The following is a 10,127-nucleotide window of genomic DNA, read 5'->3' on the forward strand; positions in this document are numbered from 1 at the left end:
CTTATGGATCCTGCAGCGCCTCACTAAGGGGCAGGTGTGTGTCAGCCCCTGCTCAAGTCCCTGGAGACGGAGCTTCAAGCAAACAAACTTGTGCCCTGGGGCAGCTGGGGTTCCCCTGGAGGACCAGGACGAGTCACAAACTGGCAAATGAGTGAATGTCCCCTTGTCACCCTCAGGCCTGGCTTCCCTCCCCCACAGCCCTCCCCAGCTCCTGCACCTCTGATGCCCCCGCCTCTGGTACCCAGGGCGCTGCCTGCTGCCCTTCGTCGAATGCCAGCTGCTCAGATGCTGCGTGGATGGGGATGTTCAGAAAGGACCGTGGGCGCGCGTTCCCGTCACAGAGCGTCAGCCCCACCCCCCTGCCAGGCCCCTCTGGGAGGGAAAGGCTTTCTCTGCAGAGGGCAGGAGGAGGGGGTGGGTGAAGGGGGAACAGAATGCACAGAAGCTCAGATCCTCTCTCAGCTCTGCCAGGAAGGAGCTGTGTAGCCTCAGGCTAGTCGCTAGGCCTCTCTGTGCCTCAGTGGCCTCTTGTATAAAGTGGGCACAGAAGTAACGGCCCCTCCTCGGGGGGGAGGCCTGGGAGTCAGCAGGTCGGTGCTCAGTGAAGCCGGCTGTGCACGCCCTGGGCGTCCAGCAGGGAGACGAGTGTGACATGTTTGCCTCAGGCTTTGGTCCTATCCCAGGAGCAGATAAAACCAAACCCAAAGAATGAGGCCAACACGTCCCTCCAAAGTGCCCCAAGGCAGCGCTGGCCACTGGGGTTCTTCTGCAGGGTTAGGCGCAGGGGTGTCCTCTCAGGGAGGGACGGGCATCAGCCTTTCCCAGGTGAGTCCAGGTGAAGGAGTTGGATGTCCCCAGGGGCCTGTGTCCATCGCTGTGACCCCAACACCTGGTAGTAACAGTCTACAGGAGGAGAAGCTCACCTGGTTCATGGGTCCACAGGACTCAGGCGCTTCCTCTCCGGGAGATGTTCAGGGACACAGCACGGGGGACGCGACAGACGGGAAGGGAGCACCTGGGCTCTGGTCCACGCTCACCTGGTGGGTGGCCAAGGTGGCCAGTGCTGGTCCGCTCTGTCCTGAAATGGTGTCAGGGTGGTGGGCAGCTGAGGACGTGACGGTACTGGGACGGGTGGAAGGCCCAGGACCCAGCCCGGGGAAAGCCCCAGCCCCTCCAGCACCAGTCCTCCCCAAAGTCATTGTCAACCTTCTGATCACATCAGGAGGAGGTTCCAGGGTGGTCCCAGGAGTCCTTAGCCACCAACATCTGTGACTCTTCCTTTGGGAAAAAGAGAAAGGGATCCGCCCAGGGCCCCCGAGCCTGCGTCTCCCCGGCACGTGACATGAGTGGGCACCTGCCCTGGCTGGGACCCTTTCTTCCTGGCCAGCCTCCGAGGGCTGTGGCCGGGCATCAGGGACGGGCGTGAGACTCTGTACCACCCGGAGGTGAAATCTGGCAGGGTCCCTTCAGCCCGGAACACCCACCACCAGCCTGGCGAGCCCGGGCCGTGGCCTGTGCACATGACCTGTGCAGCCGTGGTCTGTACACCTGCGCCAGACACAGCAGTGCTCAGCGCGTGACAAAGGACACGGGTGCAAACTCACAGGACGGTGCGTGTTTAGATGGCTGCCTTATTACGGTTTGACCCCCACACCCGAAACCCACCCTTAAACAGTCCTCTCTCCCACCTCAGGCTGCGTGTCCTGTGCCAGCCTCAGAGGCCTTGGTAGAAGCACAAAGCTGGGCGGCCATCGCCACTACCTAGTTTCAGAGCCTCTCCATCCCCAGAGCGTGCCCCCCACCTGCCAGCGTCCCCATCCTGCAGCCCCAGGAACCCCAGGCCGCTCCGTCTCCATGGATGTGCTGACGCCCGCCCTGCATCCAGGTGGGTCGGACAAGATGCTGCTGGGTGTCCATCTTTAATTTCTTGGAATATTTTTAGGTTCGTCCATGCGGAAACAGGGATGACTTCTTTCCTTTTATGACTGGTGTTGCACTGGGTGGGGAGAGCGTTTTGTTCATCCATTCAGCACGTGATGCTGTATTAAAGGAGACAGAGGCCGAGAGTCGGAGTCAGAGACAAGAGCAGACAGAGGGGCAGAGAGGGGCAGAGAGGGCCACCCTCCACACTCCTGTCCCTCTGGGTCCTTCCCTTCTCCTCTGCACCTCCCCCTCTCTCCCACCTCTCACAATCTTCTCTCATGTCCTGGCCACGAGTCCAAACTGAGCCCATGCCTGGGTCTCTGGAAAGGACCACCCACAGGCCTCCTGCCAATCCCATCGGCCCTGTCATCAGGGGACAGGGAAAGGACACTGACAACCCAGAGGTAGCAGGGAGGGGCAAAGGCACATGCAGGGAGAAGAGTCACATCCACCACCCATGTGGCTCTCGCCTCTTGGGCCATATGCCACTGAAACAAGACTCATAAATATTTTGTACCAGAAACCATCTGCAGAGTTTAATAGCGAGGAGCCTGGTACAATTTGTGCCATAAGGTGTTTACTGAATATGTGTTAATTACGCCTGCATCAAAACAAATCTTGCTCTTCGCAAAAGGAGTGTGAAGTGGGGGTGGGGATACAATGGATTCCCCCCTTTATCTACACTCTCTGTGCTTCCAGATATGCAGTTGATTGCTATCAGAAAGAATCAAATGGAAAATCTCAGAAATAAACAATTCATGATTTTAAATTGCATGCAGATCTGAGCCGTGTGAGGAGACGTCCTGCAGTTTCACTCCATCCTGCCTAGAATGTGAATCACCCCGTGTCCAGTGTCTCCATGCTGTATGCACTACCCGCCCGTTAGTTGCCTAGTAGCCATCTTGGTTGATTGACTGTCTCAGTATTTTAGTGCTTGTGTTTAAATAGTCTTTATTTTTCTTAATAATGTTTCCAAAGATGCAAGAGTGGTGATAACTTGATTACCTATGGGCGGTTAGAATTGCTCTATTTTATTGTTATTTATTGTTGTTAATCTCTTATTATGCCTCATGTATAAATCAAACTCTCTCAGAGGTATGTACATAGGAAAACCAGGGTACGCCTAAGGTTTGGTACTGTCTGTGGTTCAGGCATCCCCTGGGGTGTGTACCCCCACAGATGGGGGATGTTCCAAAGCCTCCTTTGCAGCTAGGTGCTGCTGTGCCACAGATTCCACCAGCACATGTGGTGGGGAGGTGCCAGCCTGGCCCAGAGAAATCCCCAAGGTGGGGGGCTCCTTGTGCCGCCTCCTCCCTCCACCAGCAGAATCAGAGCAGCTGGTGGAATCTGCAGCCTGCGAGGTGGTGGGGACGAAAGAAGGGAGGAGCTTGGGTCCCCGAGTCACCACGTGGAAGGTGGCACCTGACAGCAGTAGGAGCTGGGAATACACCCCCAACCTTGGGCACAACCCCCCAGGGGGCTCCTCGCAGCCTCCGGCCCCTGTGAGGTCAGCCAGCTGTGTCTTAAACCGCTTTCCCCGCTGGACGAGGATTCCACAAAGACGGGCAGACCTTGCTGTTTACGCCTTTGTGTCCGGGAACCCAGCGCCACCCGCGCCTAGAGCAGCGGCTTCAGAAATGTTCACTGTGAGACCCAAACGCTTTCCAGAGCCGAGGCAGAGAGCAGAGGAGGGACCGGAAAGCAGAAGAGCTGTGCGGAGAAGCCACCGTCGTCACCGCCGGCCACCACGCTCCACTGCCCACAGAGTCCTCATCCAGAGGGCCCGGGAGCTGTGGCAGGTACTACTCCAGCCGTCTGGGAGGGGGGGCCAGCCCCGGGAGTGCTCTGTGTGGCAGGCTGCTGTGGTCGGACTCCTCTGAGCAGAGACCTGCTGCTCCCTGTCCCCGGTGGAGGGCGACGAGAGGTGTCCCGGCGAGAACTGAGAGCCCAGGTTCTGATGCGGGGTCCTCAGGAGGCACAGGCTGCTGTGGCCCTTTATTTCCTCTGGACAAGGAGCCTGCCAGGGACAGACGGAGGGCCTGAGCCGATCGGGCACAGGCAGAGGAAGGCACAGGGCCTGTGTGGGCCCCTCTCCTGTCTGGAGGAATGGGGTGAAGGAAGGGTCTGAGGAAGGGTCTCCACGGGCTGAGGAAGGGTCTGCACGTGAGAGGTCTGGCCCACTAGTTTCTTCATTCCTCTCAGCCTGACGCCTGGGTCACAGGTGGTCACAGGTGGATCCAATCTGTGCGATCCCAAGCTTTTGGTAGGGACTTTTGTTGGAGGTGCTTCTGTGTGGTAGGGTTCAACCTGGAGGTGTTCAAGGGCAGAGCCTGCCAGACATGAAGCCAACACAGAGGCAAGTCAAGAGCTGGAGGACTTCCTGCACCACCATTTGAGCCCCTGGATCTAGCTGTGCCTGAAGCTGTCCCCTTGTTGTTGTTATTTGAGCCAATAGTTCCCTGTTCATAACTTAGGTCAGTTTGAGATGGAATTCTGTCACTTCCATCTTAACAAACCTCACCTTATTATTATTTTTTTTTATGTTTATCATCACTGGTGAGAGGTCAGCCTAACTGGAAAAGATAGCTAAGGAGGGACATTGGGGGATTCCAGGGACAATTGTATCAAATTACTAGGATTCAGCCATGCCTGTTGAGAGACCCCTTGTCGAGGCCCCATTTCTAGGAACAGTCCTACTTACTTTGCCTGGTGCTCCCTCTGTGCTGGACACGGGCGTGGTGTGTTTGTCCTTAGGTCCCCTGCCTGTCCTTATGCTCTGCTCTAGGTCACAGGGGCCTGACTCTGCTTCTCCAGGGGCCCTGTCTTGGGGCGCTGGGCCAGGCTCGGCCAGTGGAAGGTCCTGTCTGGACACGGGAGGTGGAGAGGAGGGTGCTCCTCACCGTCTCTCCCTGGCAGGGCCACCCTGGGCCTGTCTGTGGCTCTGGCTCGCCCCGAGGTCTCAGGCCAAGCCCCGCCCCGCCCACCGCCTGCCGCCACCTGATGAATGACTTTCTTCCCTGCAGCTCACTGTGGCCAGCAGAAAACAGGAAGCCCGTTTCGGAGCTGTGTTTTGAAGCTGAACTTGCTGCAGACGGAGCCAAGCAAGTTTCCACCCCCTGAAAGCAGACAGGCTCCTGTCCTGTCCTCCGGGACCCGAGACCCGCCATTACCTGCTAAATGGAAAAGCGTCTGCGACTGCGGCGCCCTCCTGGTTGTTGGAACGAGGCCTGTTGGGAGGACTCTCCAGGGCAAGGGCTCCAGTTTGGGGTGATCTCCAGGTGACAGATCAGTCACATCTGGATACTGGGAGCCGGGCACAAGCCAATAGCTAAGCTGTGGTTAGTTCCCTGTCTCCGCAAGGAACTCAGAATCACCCACCCACGTCCTGCGGGGAGGGTGACGTAGAAACCAGACTCACGATTTTCAGTCCAGAACAGTCCACAGATACGGGTGGTGTATCCCGTACTTTTTACGACCCTAGTGAAGTGGGTGGGCATTCACTGCCTTCCTCTGTAACCGTGACCAGGGCCCGGGAGAAAAGGAGGGAGGGGGGAGGGGAAGGGAGGGGGATGGCAAGGTCAGCCAGGCCCAGGCCCTGAGACCCGGGGAGGGGGTGTGGTTTAGGGTTCAGGAGGAGCCTGTCACCTTGTGTCCTTAGAAGGCAGTTGTCCCTCACCTGTCTGCAGGGCACGGGGGCCAAGCTAAGGCCTGGCAGGCTCCTCCCTTCTGCCCCCAGCCCCGGCCTTCCCTGTCCCCAGCGGGCACAAGCCTTGCCCTCCATCTTGCCTGTGCCGGGCCAAGCGGGGGACAGCTGGGAACCACTGTCGAGGAGCGCTTCATGACCAGGTGCCCAATTGGGCGGCCGCTGCCTGCCCCGTCCTCCCCCTGAGCCTTAGCAGCAGGATTCAGGGTCGAGGGTCTTGTGTGACCTTCGTGTGACCTTCGAAGATGGGATTCATTTCCAAGCCCCACCTGCAGCTCCCCGGCAAGACGGGAGGAAGGAGGCCGCGGCTGTGCCTCGCACTCTGGGCTCAGGGCCCAGGACCCTCGCGAGGCTCCGCTCACACCCCAGCAGCAGGCTCGGGCCCTGGCCCCCGCCCGGAGGCCAGCTGGTGTGCTGTGGTGTGACCTGATAAATCAGTCAGTAAGAGTGTGAGTCACAGGTATGGACCAGTAAAGAATAGATCAGAGATACAAGACCTTGATAAGTGAGAGAAGACGAATAAGCAAGAACTGCCACAAACAGGCCAAAGACTCCATTTTGCTGCCTTCTATAAAAAAAAAAAAAACAACGGTTACAAGCGCTGTTTCTGAGAAGCTGAAATGAAAGCTGTTTTCTGTACTTTGTACCCCACAGGATGTACCCCACAGGATGTGGTGGTCTTGGTGACCCAAGGCTTTGAAGTAGATTCTCGCCCCTGCGGACCACCTGCTCGGACTCAGGATACGGTGTCACACCTGCTTAGACCCTGGATGCGACGTCTGAGTTGCTGGGCTGGTTGCCGCCTTAGCTTCCACGACTGGCTTGCTTGCATGACACCAAGGAAAGTCCCCGAGCTGTGATTTTCGTCCTTGATTCCCAAGACCCAGCCCAGGAAGTCGCTGGTCTCCCCCCGAAGCTCCAGTCTCTGGGGTGGGTGACGGCACCCGGCCAGGAAACAAAGCGTCTTTGATCTGAACTTGGACTTAGAGTGTTTCTGAAGCGGGTCCCTAACACTGGCCACCACTCGGGTGTTCCTGGGCCCCTTGGGGGCTACGACCCACCGGGACAGGAACACGTGAGCGCACCTGGAAAGCGGTCCGGCCAGTCCCGTGGTTGAACTTGAACGTGGGGCTGGACCTGTGGTCACTCTTCTCAGCACGCGATCGAGTTCTTCAAATAAATACTGTGAATCTTCTCTTCGATTTCAGGCTGCAGTTCTGAGTGATAATTTTTATCATGTCTTTCTTTCTTTCTCGCCTGCTTTGTCCCCTGACCCTCCCTTTCCCAGCCTCTGCCCTGCCTCCTGCAGCTCTGAACCTCCGTTTGCTCATGACCCTCCTGCCTCCTCGATTTCTTCAAACGGGCCTCGCGCAGCCTGTCTGGACCTGGCTCTGAGGACAGACGGTCAGGGTGAAGGTCAGGGCCCTTCCTCTGGCCCTGTCCCTCCCCTTTGTCCCCCCCCCCCCCGGTCTGGGCACATGGCCCCCCTGCCCTGCACTCAGTGGGGACTTCAGTGGGAACTTCAGCTCTCCGTCCCTCCATCCCACCCTCTTGGCCTCCAGCCTCGCCCAGGGCCTCAGTGTCCACAGGTTCAACTCCTGGCCAGGTCACTGACGAGCCCCTGGCCTGGGTGGGGCTCCCCCTTTGCCCGTGCCTCTGGTCCCTCTCTGTAGGACAGGACTAGCCGAGGTCCTGACAGAGAGGGCACAATGACTGATTCCAACAAATGCTTTGGATGGGGCTGGGCAGCTCGCTCTCCCCGTGTCCTGACGTCCTGAGGCCACCCAGCTCGCAGACCACCCAGCTCGCTGCCAGCCCCTGGAGAGAAGCAGCCATTCGTAATGACGGGCGGGGGCAGTGGTGCTCCGGCAGGGGGCCCAGCGATCACCGAGAGTCTCACCCCCACAGACGCCATGCCACCTCCTTCCCACACCTGGCCACCCAGCCCTGCCCTGCCCAGGGCCTGCCACCCTCTGGGCACCTCCCCTGCCCGCCCGGTTCTGCCTCTGCGTTCACATCTCCCACCAGCCACTGGCTGAAGCCCCCGTCCTCCCTCCAGACTGATTTGGCACCAGCAAGCAGGGCCCTGGGCGGGACCTCATGGGTCACTCAGAGATGATTCACCGGCTCCATTCAAGAGCCACGTAAAAAGCAGCCTCACTTCCTTCCAATAGGATAAACTGCCGTTGGTCACCCCAGCCCCTGTCCTGAGTGACCGCCTGGCTCTACCTCCCACAGCGCTGTATGTCACTGGATTTGGGCTGCTCCTGTGGGTGGAGGGACAGGTCTGTCCCGAGCCTCGGCCTCCTCTGGATGCAGCACAGACATCGTGGCTTCACCCCGTCCCCCCGCTTTCCTTCCTGTGGCTGGGCAGGGGCCTCCCCAACTCAAAGTCCATTCCCGGGGAGTCAACAGGGCAGAAGGTCCCCTGCACCCTTGAGCCGTACCACGCCATCTTGAATTTACTGACTGGGGGAAGAGCGAGGCCACCATCGGGTGGACAGCAGCCCGGTCTAGGTAATGATCCCCATCACAGCTCATCAGAAAACAGACTGAGATTCCACGTTGGAGCCATGGAGGTTTCCTCCTGCGTGTTTTATGTGAACAAGTTCATTTGTTCATTCAATGAATCCACAGCGCTTCAAAGGCCCTGTTTATAGTAAAAGAAAGAAGCAAAAAGATTTGGGTTGGCGGGCGGCCAGCTCTCCACCTCCAGAGCTGTCAGGCTGGGGAGCAGCATTCCGGGAGCTCGGATGTGTACGTCGAGATGGCGCTCCAGCCCAGAGCAAAATATTGGTTTTGGATGCAACCGTCAGGAATGTGCGCCATGGACTCCATGGTCAGAGACAAGAGGCCAGTGTTGTGAAAAGGGCAGGACGGGGCTGGTGACAGACCTCAGACCTCGGGCAGGCCTGACGGCTTGCAGTTCTTAGGTCTAGGGAGCACACTTGACATTTGATGACTTTAAAGCAACAAAGAAGAGCAAGTGCCCAAGCTCAGGACCTCAACGCCCAATGGTTTCGGGTCTATGTCCAAGAAGCTGAAGAAAAAAATATCTGCCCACCAAAGACTTGAAAATCAGGTCTTTTCCAGGGTCAGTGTTTCCTACTTACTGTTTGAAAGATCATGTGTTAAATAGTAACATTAAAGGGGGGGGGGTTCTTATGCAGGTTGTATCAATCAGGATTCTTGCAAATGACAGGAAACCCATGTAAAGTTGGATTAAGCAAACCAAGGATCTGAGCAGGTTGGGGACTTCAGCTTCAGGTATGGCTGGATCCAGGAACTAAAAGGATGACACCATATGGTTCTCTTTGTCCATCTTTCAACTCTGCCTCCATCTGGTTTCACTACCTTGTAGAGCAGATGTTGTTCACTATAGTAAGGTGGCCACCAGATGCTCTAACTCAACACTAACTTCTCAGCCACAGTCGTCTTCAGCTGACAGCTGAGACGTGGTCTTTGTTAACTTTAATTGGGTCAGGTGCCCGTATTTTAGGCAATCGCTATGGTTAGGGGATTCAGACTTCTGATTGGCCAGGTCCAGGCCGCATGCCCATCTCTGAACCCGCAAAACTGCAGGGACAGAGAGCAGGGGAGGGTTTTCCTCACCAAGGAAAAGGGGATTCATTACAAGAAGGAAGGCAAGTGGATTTGGGGCAAGGAAACCTGGTCTGCAAAACAAGTCACAGCAGAGAGAAACAGAAGGAGGCGGCCGTGTTTGGCTTGAGCAGGCTCACAGTTCCCGGAGCCCGGAATCCTAGAGCTGGGAGCATCCTCCTTCCAGGATCTGCAGCAATAGTTTCCAAACATATTTTAAAGCAACAGATCTCTTTTGTCAAATAAAATCCGAATGAAAACCGGCCAGGGCCAGCCATTAGGTTGAGCAAGGGAAGAAGGAGGGGAAGGGCCAGCATCCTGTCCTCTAGCACTCAGCTCCTCCTTGGAATTGAAGGAAAGTCATTGGAAAACTTCTGGACGGTGACCTGGGGCTGGGTGGAGGCTGCAGTAGGACAGCCTCCACTCCCCCAGGGAAGGCTCCTCCCAAGTCAGTTCTCCTGGGCCCGGTTGGTTTTCCAGGAGAAAGCCCTGGGGTCCTGTTAACTTGTCTTAATCAATTTCCTAGTTTTTGCTAATGCTCATTGGGAAAATAAGAGGTCACTTCAGGCTCAGCGTGCCCTGTGGGTGACAGTGACAGGCTCAACTGACTATGTTTCATTTTCATTGGTTTTGTTTTTACTCTTTTGATCTATTGAGAGAAATGATTCTGATTTTTCTATGTTATAATGGTGACATTTGTGTGTCTTCCTTTCGAGTTGAAATTTTTTATTGTGGTAAAATCTATACGTGCGATTTGCCATTGTGACCATTTTTCGGTGGAGAGTTTGGGGGCAGCCCGGGGACCATCCACCAACCACACCAGCACTGTTTTTAACTCCCAGGCTGCAACTGTGCCCCGTTAAATGGGGACTCCTTGTTGCCCCTCCCCTGGTCCCTGGCA

General features: G+C 56.8%; 2 long non-coding RNA genes across 2 annotated transcripts; both read left to right on the forward strand.

The window, feature by feature from the left end:
- Positions 1-789: 789 nt before the first annotated feature.
- On the forward strand, positions 790-1,835 carry LOC125618954. Its single transcript, XR_007350348.1, has 3 exons — positions 790-1,040; positions 1,223-1,610; positions 1,694-1,835. It is a non-coding gene; the product is annotated as an uncharacterized LOC125618954 (long non-coding RNA).
- A 3,124-nt stretch (positions 1,836-4,959) lies between these two features.
- LOC125618953 lies at positions 4,960-6,828 on the forward strand. The gene is made up of 2 exons (XR_007350347.1): positions 4,960-5,201; positions 6,281-6,828. It is a non-coding gene; the product is annotated as an uncharacterized LOC125618953 (long non-coding RNA).
- Positions 6,829-10,127: the final 3,299 nt, after the last annotated feature.

Source organism: Marmota marmota, unplaced genomic scaffold, assembly GCF_001458135.2.
Source record: "Marmota marmota marmota unplaced genomic scaffold, marMar, whole genome shotgun sequence".
In the NCBI taxonomy this organism is placed as follows: Eukaryota; Metazoa; Chordata; class Mammalia; order Rodentia; family Sciuridae; genus Marmota; species Marmota marmota.